The sequence below is a fragment of the Tachyglossus aculeatus genome, chromosome 1 (assembly GCF_015852505.1).
Source record: "Tachyglossus aculeatus isolate mTacAcu1 chromosome 1, mTacAcu1.pri, whole genome shotgun sequence".
Lineage (NCBI taxonomy): Eukaryota > Metazoa > Chordata > Mammalia > Monotremata > Tachyglossidae > Tachyglossus > Tachyglossus aculeatus.
The window spans coordinates 117292847-117301515 of NC_052066.1; positions in this window are offsets into that span (position 1 = coordinate 117292847).

Genomic DNA, 8669 nt, shown 5'->3' on the forward strand with positions numbered 1-8669 from the left:
GCACTAAGAGGGTTTAATAAAGACAAAGCAGACTTAAAATTTTAACTTTAAAATGAAACAGTTAATTTCTTAAATTATGAAAATAATAATAATGATAATGATAATAGTAGTATTGATAGTAATAACAATTGTTAAACCATGAATATATTCCAAGCTCCTGTTCCACATCTGGCTCATGGTCTAAGTAGGAGGGAGAACATGCATTGAATTCCTATTTAACAGATGAGGAACCTGAAACCAGAAGAGTTAGGTGAGTTGGCCCAGATCACATAGCAGAGAAGTGGCAGAACAAGGATTAGAATTCAGGCTTTTTGCTTCCTAGACCCGTGCTCTTTCTACTAGGCCATACTGCTTCCCCACATGAAACAATTTGACCTGCTGAAAGGGTTTTAATTTATCTGGTTAGATTGTAACACTTTGGTGTTCCCTTAGGCCTATTGAGTTACTGAAGACAAATATGGAGCGATCTCCTTTTTGAAAGATAGGTGGAACTTATAGGCAGCTCTAGATGATGGATGCAATATTACAATTCTGACTGTTCAGAATCAATTCTCAAACTAGTCCCTGAGAACATCATTCCGTTTATATCCAAGTAAAGAGTGCTCACTCACCACCATGATCCAGAAAGGCTTCCTCAAACCTTGAAGTAAAAAACAGGGATGCACAACCATAATAAAATTGTAGTAACTAGAATGTAAGATGGTTGAGAAAAGTCTAAAGGATTTGTCATTGCAGCACATGAAAACAGAAGGCAGAGAAGCAACTTAATATGATCATCAAATAAAAGGAAGATGTCACAGAACTAAATCTTTTATACTGGGGGAACTTAGTATATCCTTCTCTTGTCTTGTCTTTTGCTGTTGAGTAGTCTCCGATCCATAGCTATAATAATAATAATGGCATTTATTAAGTGCTTACTATGTGCAAAGCACTGTTCTAAGCACTGGGGAGGTTACAAGGTGATCAGGTTGTCCCATGTGGGGCTCACAGTCTTAATCCACATTTTACAGATGAGGTCACTGAGGCCCAGAGAAGTTAAGTGACTTGCCCAAAGTCACACAGCTGGCAATTGGCGGAGTTGGGATTTGAACTCATGACCTGTGACTCCAGAGCCCATGCTCTTTCCACTGAGCTACGCTGCTTCTCTATAATAATGATGGCATTTAAGTGCTTACTATGTGCAAGGCACTTTTCTAAGTGCTGGGGTAGATACAAGGTGATCAGGTTGTCCCACGTGGGGCTCACAGTCTTAATCCCCATTTTACAGATGAGGTAACTGAGGCCCAGAGAAGTTAAGTGACTTGCCCAAAGTCACACAGCTGACAAGTGGTGGAGCTGGGATTTGAACCCATGACCTCTGACTCCAAAGCCTGTGCTCTTCCCACTGAGCCATGCCATGGACACATCTCTCCCAGAACACCCCAACTCCACCTGCAGTCATTCTGGTACTGGATCCATAGAGTTTTCTACACACATCCAATCCTCAAATAATGCAAAGTTGTTTTCTTGAAAAACCCACATATAGGAAAAACTCACTGTGGGAGCTGCCATGCATATGCACAGACCATATTTTCCAGCACCTCAGAGTGGTGTATCAAAATAGCCATGCTTTGTAAGATGAACGTTTCCTAATCCTTAAGAGTATTCTTAAGAGAAGAAGCAGCGTGGCTCAGTGGAAAGAGCCCGGGCTTTGGAGTCAGAGGTCATGGGTTCGAATCCCGGCTCCACCACAAGTCTGCTGTGTGACCTTGGGCAAGTCACTTAACTCCTCTGAGCCTCAGTTACCTCATCTGTAAAAATGGGGATTGACTGTGAGCCCCACGTGGGACAACTTGATCACATTGTATCCCCCCCCAGCGCTTAGAACAGTGCTTTGCACATAGTAAGCACTTAACAAATGCCATTATTATTATTATTCTAGCCAAAATGTGAGAATGCTAGAAAGCAGAAGTATATTATCACCACTTTTTTGTTTAGAAAATAGACTTATGAATATATGTATTAAGCAGACATGCCTCTGGTCTCCAAGATCACACTAGTAAAATCCAGAAGGACACATGTGCTATTGCAATGTAATAATAATGATGGCATTTATTAAGCACCTACTATGTGCAAAGCACTGTTCTAAGGACTGAGGAGGTTACAAGGTCATCAGGTTGTCCCACAGCGGGCTCACAGTCTTAATCCCCATTTTACAGATGAGGTAACTGAAGGCCAGAGAAGTGAAGTGGCTTGCCCAAAGTCACACAGCTGACAATTGGTGGAGCCGGGATTTGAATCCATGACCACTGACTCCAAAGCCCATGCTCTTTCCACTGAGCCACGCTGCTTCTCTGGTAGTCCTGGTTAAATGAGTTCTGCCTGATAATGTCTGTGAATTCAGTTCCCTCCCTGCACATTCCTCTACCCACCATTTCCCCCAAACAGAATTAAAGCCCAACTTCCCTTCTTCAGGTATTTTCTTGGGAGCAAGTCAGTAGGGATGACCTCACTGTATCTGGCTCGATTAACTTGTGTCTAACAAGTACTTAGTACAGTGAGAAGCAGCATGGCTCAGTGGAAAGAGCATGGGCTTTGGAGTCAGAGGTCATGGGTTCAAATTCCGGCTCCACTAATTGTCAGCCTTGTGACTTTGGGCAAGTTACTTGACTTCTCTGTGCCTCAGTTAACTCATCTGTAAAATGGGGATTAAGACTGTGAGCCCCCGTGGGACAACCTGATCACCTTGTAACCTCCCCAGCACTTAAAACAGTGCTTTGCTCATAGTAAGCGCTTAATAAATGCCATCATTATTATTATAATTATTATTACAGTGCTTAACACATAGTAAGCACTTAGCAAATGCCATAAAAAATAGATAGGGCTAGAAGAGGAAAGTAAATTAGGTAGACTTAAACAGCGTTTTGGATATCACCCCAATTCTTGACTCCTTCCCTCTCGAGATACCAAACAAAACAGAGAAGCTGAACTTCAATTCTGTGTTCAGCATGTTCTAAAAACTCACCCCCACCATACCTCACCCCACCCACATCTACTGCTTTCCATTCTGGCTGCAGCAGCTCCAAGCCACTTAAACCTCTGCCCCCAAGTGTATTTGGGAGAAATTGGGGTCACAAATGTGTCACGGTTATTTTTGCAGGGAGAGGGTTGACCGTAACAGCCACAGCTGATAAGGTGTACAAACTGAGGAGGCTCATTTTTGAGAGCTCTGTTCTAGGTGGTTTCTGCCACTGAAGGAGGCAGTATAGCCTAGAAGAAAGAGTTGGGACCAGATGCCAGGTTAAACCTTATCCAAATCCCAGCTCTGTCAATCAATCAATCAATCAATCGTATTTATTGAGCGCTTACTATGTGCAGAGCACTGTACTAAGCGCTTGGAAAGTACAAATTGGCATCACATAGAGACAGTCCCTACCCGATAGTGGGCTCACAGTCTAAAAGGGGGAGACAGAGAACAGAACCAAACATACCAACAAAATAAAATAAGTAGGATAGAAATGTACAAGTAAAATAAATAAATAAATAAATAAACAGAGTAATAAATATGTACAACCATATATACATATATACAGGTGCTGTGGGGAGGGGAAGGCGGTAAGGCGGGGGGATGGAGAGGGGGACGAGGGGGAGAGGAAAGAAGGGGCTCAATCTGGGAAGGCCTCCTGGAGGAGGTGAGCTCTCAGCAGGGCCTTGAAGGGAGGAAGAGAGCTAGCTTGGCGGATGGGCAGAGGGAGGGCATTCCAGGCCCGGGGGATGACGTGGGCCGGGGGTCGATGGCGGGACAGGCGAGAGCGAGGTCCAGTGAGGAGATTAGTGGTGGAGGAGCGGAGGGTGCGGGCTGGGCAGTAGAAGGAGAGAAGGGAGGTGAGGTAGGAGGGGGCGAGGTGATGGAGAGCCTTGAAGCCCAGGGTGAGGAGTTTCTGCCTGATGCGCAGATTGATCGGTAGCCATTGGAGGTTTTTGAGGAGGGGAGTGATATGTCCAGAGCGTTTCTGGACAAAGATAATCCGGGCAGCAGCATGAAGTATGGATTGAAGTGGAGAGAGACACGAGGATGGGAGATCAGAGAGAAGGCTAGTGCAGTAGTCCAGACGGGATAGGATGAGAGCTTGAATTAGCAGGGTAGCGGTTTGGATGGAGAGGAAAGGGCGGATCTTGGCAATGTTGCGGAGCTGAGACCGGCAGGTTTTGGTGACGGCTTGGATGTGAGGGGTGAATGAGAGAGCGGAGTCGAGGATGACACCAAGGTTGCGGGCTTGTGAGACGGGAAGGATGGTAGTGCCGTCAACAGAGATGGGAAAGTCAGGGAGAGGACAAGGTTTGGGAGGGAAGACAAGGAGCTCAGTCTTCGACATGTTGAGCTTTAGGTGGCGGGCGGACATCCAGATGGAGATGTCCTGAAGGCAGGAGGAGATGCGAGCCTGGAGGGAGGGGGAGAGAGCAGGGGCAGAGATGTAGATCTGGGTGTCATCAGCGTAGAGGTGATAGTTGAAGCCGTGGGAGCGAATGAGGTCACCAAGGGAGTGAGTGTAGATTGAGAACAGAAGGGGACCAAGCACTGAACCTTGGGGAACTCCCACAGTAAGAGGATGGGAGGGGGAGGAGGAGCCTGCAAAAGAGACTGAGAAAGAACGACCGGAGAGATAAGAGGAGAACCAGCTTACTGTCACCAGCTTACTGTGTGACTTCGGGTAAGTCACTTAATTTCTCTGGTTTTCAGTTTCCTCATGTGTAAAATAGGAACCGTGTCTGGGACGGGTATAGTGTCCTAGCTCATAACCTTATTTCCACCTCAGTGCTTATCACTTGGTAAGCAGTTAATACCATTCTAATAATAAACACTATAAAATTATGGCTTCTAGACAAGTTACAAAGATTTTGGGTAACCCAAGCCATTTGCCTATGGCAGCAATTCCACTGGCTAACCACAAACTGCACAAATCTCTAGAGCTTCAGAGCTCCAAGCTTCAGCGTATCATCTCACAATCAATCAATCAATCATAAGGCAAGGGTGGTGAGCCACATGGCAACAACTATCTTTCAGAATCCCAGAGAGTCTTTTGTAGTCTTAACTCTTTCCTTAAAATATCAATCAATGGTATTTATTTAGCACTTACTGTGTGCAGAGTGCTGTACTACGTATTTAAGAGACTACAATACAGCAGAGTTGGTAGGTATGTTTCTTGTCAATAATGGGCTTACAACATCCCTGTGAAGAGAAAGGTAAAATATTACTTCTGACTTTCAGATGTGAAAATAAGAGAGAAAATATGGGGTGCCAAAAGGAGACTGGTCTCTCTTAGTAATTTTTTGACTTCTTGCTTCAGAAATAGTTGAATCAAAAGGTGAGGCATCCAGCAAGGACAAAATAGACTCCTGACTCCAACTTGGAATAAGGTTATTTCAAGTGAAAAAGTGAGTAAGAAAATGAACTCACTTTATATATTAAGGGGAAAGAAAGATTTTCTCGTGAGCCCATTGTGAGTGAATTTTAATTGGCATTTAGATGTTTAATAGGACTTCAGTTGGATGAAGAAAATCTTAATAAATAAAATCCATCCATTCCCCCACATGAATTGAGTACTGGGATATTTCATCTCCCAAAAATGTGAGGCTTAATGCATAACCTTTAGAAGTACACAAACTATGAGTTTTTTGAAAATACACCCCAAAAGCATATAAGGACATTATTAAATTAAGTCTCCCAATCATGCCATTTACGTCATTAGAGTTCAGAAAAGTGCAAGAACACAAAGAATTCATTGTAACAGAAAGGAAAACAATGTTTCCCAGGGAGGGAACCTCACCATGATTGAAAGTCCTCCACAAAGGAATCTTCAGAACTACAAGATGCTGTTGGAGGCAGAAGAATCAGAGTCTGGACTAGTGAGATGTGATGAAGTGAGAGATTCTGAGAGAAGAATAGGGAAGTATAAGCATAGTTATTATCAATCAATCAATCAATCAATTGTATTTATTGAGTGCTTACTGTGTGCAGGCACTGTACTAAGCGCTTGGGAAGTACAAGTCGGCAACACATAGAGACAGTCCCTACCCAACAGCGGGCTCACAGTCTAGAAGGGCTCACGATCATGTAATGCAGTCAGATTCCAAAAGTGTTCTGGACTAGAAATGTTTGAGGAAAACCACACCAGAACATGTGTGTAACAAATTCATCTAAAATATTGCTTTTCCACTCCTATGCTTTTCTCTTTATCTCTCTCTCTCTCTCTCTCTCTCTCTCTCTCTCTCTCTCTCTCTCTCTCTCTCTCTCTCTCTCTCTCTCCATAGATAGATAGATGTATATAGTTATCCTTGGATTTAGATAATGGCATTACTAGACCTTAAATGTATCAGTGAAGATGGATGTGGTTGATAAAACTGTTGATTGACTGTCAATCTCAACTGAATTGTGTACCTGTAAAGATTCTCCAATGGCACTTTTCTTCTGTTTCATGTTACAATTTTCCCAGAGCCTTTGTTTTATGACTCGATTTCTGATTGCTGCTCAGCTGCATTAACTAGTTGTCTGCTGATATCTCTCAACTGTCCAATGTTATGCCATGTGTTTTGAGAGCTTTCTCCATTGTGTCTTTAAAGCATTCCTTTTTCCCACCCTGTTTACAGTAACCCCATTTCAGTTCACCATAGAGCAACTGTTTGAGTATCTCGTTCTTTTCTATTCTCCTCACAATACAGAGAAGAAGACCTGAGAGGATTGTTTCTGTGTTAAAAGACAGGTGGCATTTCAGGTCCGCATAAGTGCTGAAGGGCTGGGAGGAGGGAAGTGCTTAATACAGAGCACTTAACTACACTTGTGAAAATACAGTATGGTAGATTTGGTTGACATGTCCTCTGCCCACAAGGAACTCATAATCTACAGGGGGAAACAGACAGTAATATAAGTAAATATATTACTGCTGTGTACATAAAGTGCAGTGGAGATGAGGCTGAGGTGAATATCAAGTTTACTGTGATGTCTGTGGTCAGTTCAGATCTCACAGCCATTTTGTACACTAAAATTCCCTTCTATACCTTCAGCTTGGTCTAAATCATGATGTCCTGTTGATTTCACACTCTTTCCTGGAGTCTCCCGAAGGACTAATTAGCCTTCGAGAGTCAGACTTTTTCCTGCTTGTCTGTCTTTGCATTACTGGACAATGTTTTACCCAGGTAGCAAGATTTAGTGACAGTACTCCACTCTGTATTATTGGTAGAGACACATAATTGTGCGTAGCCTTGCCAGCTGCAGCTGGTACCCAACTTTGGTCTTCTTTAGACTAATTGTTGGCCTAGAATTGTTTGCTGATTCTAAGGAACAGTTCATAATTATCTGCCTGTGTTTCTGCTGTGAAATGCATAAAACAGGAATATGCTGTGTTCCATATCTGCTCTGATTTGGAGAGTCACACAGCCCACATGATGTTCACCTGCCCAACCCTGCTTCCTGGTGACACTTACCATCTGACAGCAGTGAGCAACATGAAAGCCCCAGAACTGTGGGAAACTCTGCTTGGCCGCCAGGCACATGACATTACCCCGCTTTCAGGAAGGGGTGGTCTTGACTCCTAGGGGTTGTCCAGGATTTTAGGTAAACAGCCTCAAATAGTAATGTTTTGTTGAGGTACAATGTGCTTCACCCCAGACCCAATTATTTCTATTCTCCACAAATTAAATCCTTAGAGATAAGATGTCATTGTGTATGTGAGTCTTCACTGTTTTTTGGGACTCTGACTCCTCATGGCCACTCTTTTGCTTTTTATGGTACTTGTTAAGTGCTTACTTTGTGCCAAGCACTGTAATGTACTGGGGTAGATGCAAGAAAATCAGGTCGGACACAGTCCCTACCCTATATGGGGCTCACTGTCTAAGTAGGAGGGAGTAGGATTTAATCCCCATTTCACAGAGGAGGAAATAGAGAGAAGTGAAAAGACTTGCCCAAGGTCACACAACAGCTAATTGGCAGAGCCAGGATTAGAACCCAGGTCCTCTGACTCACAGGCCTGTGCTCTTTCCACCAGACCACACTACTTCCCATACTGTTCTTTTGGGTCAACTTTAGATAGCCCCCCCACCCTTATCCTCGGCTCCTCCTCCCCTCCCCATTGCCCCCACTTCCTCCAGCTGCCCTACCCCCTTCCCCTCCCCACAGCACTTGTGTATATTTGTAAATAAATACGATTGAATGAATGAATGAATAGCTAGTTTGCCTTTTCCCCTCATTATCATCACCATTATTGCCATCAATTGACCTCCTTCTGAGGGCAGCACAATATAATAACTGCTTGGGAGAGAACAGTAGAAATAAACGGCAAAGGTCCCTGCGCCCAAGGACTTAAAATGTAATGGGGAAATGGGCAATGGATAAAGAAATCAATCCCCCTCCGGAGGCTCTTACTTCATATTTACCTTAAGTTCCCTTTCTTCTGGTTGCTGATTTCCTCACCTATCTTCTCTTTCAAGGTTCGACCCACCACTGATCACCAATTAGAATGGAGACAAGACAATTCTCCAAAGCTAAACCACTTAGCTCTGGTTTCTGCCTTCATTAATCAGTACAGATTTGCCGTGTGGCCCTAGATAGACTATTGCCTTGGAGTCTTGACCCTCAAAAAAGTTTTCTTTTCATGAACACCTCCACTGGTTATTGACTTCTTATCGGTTTATAA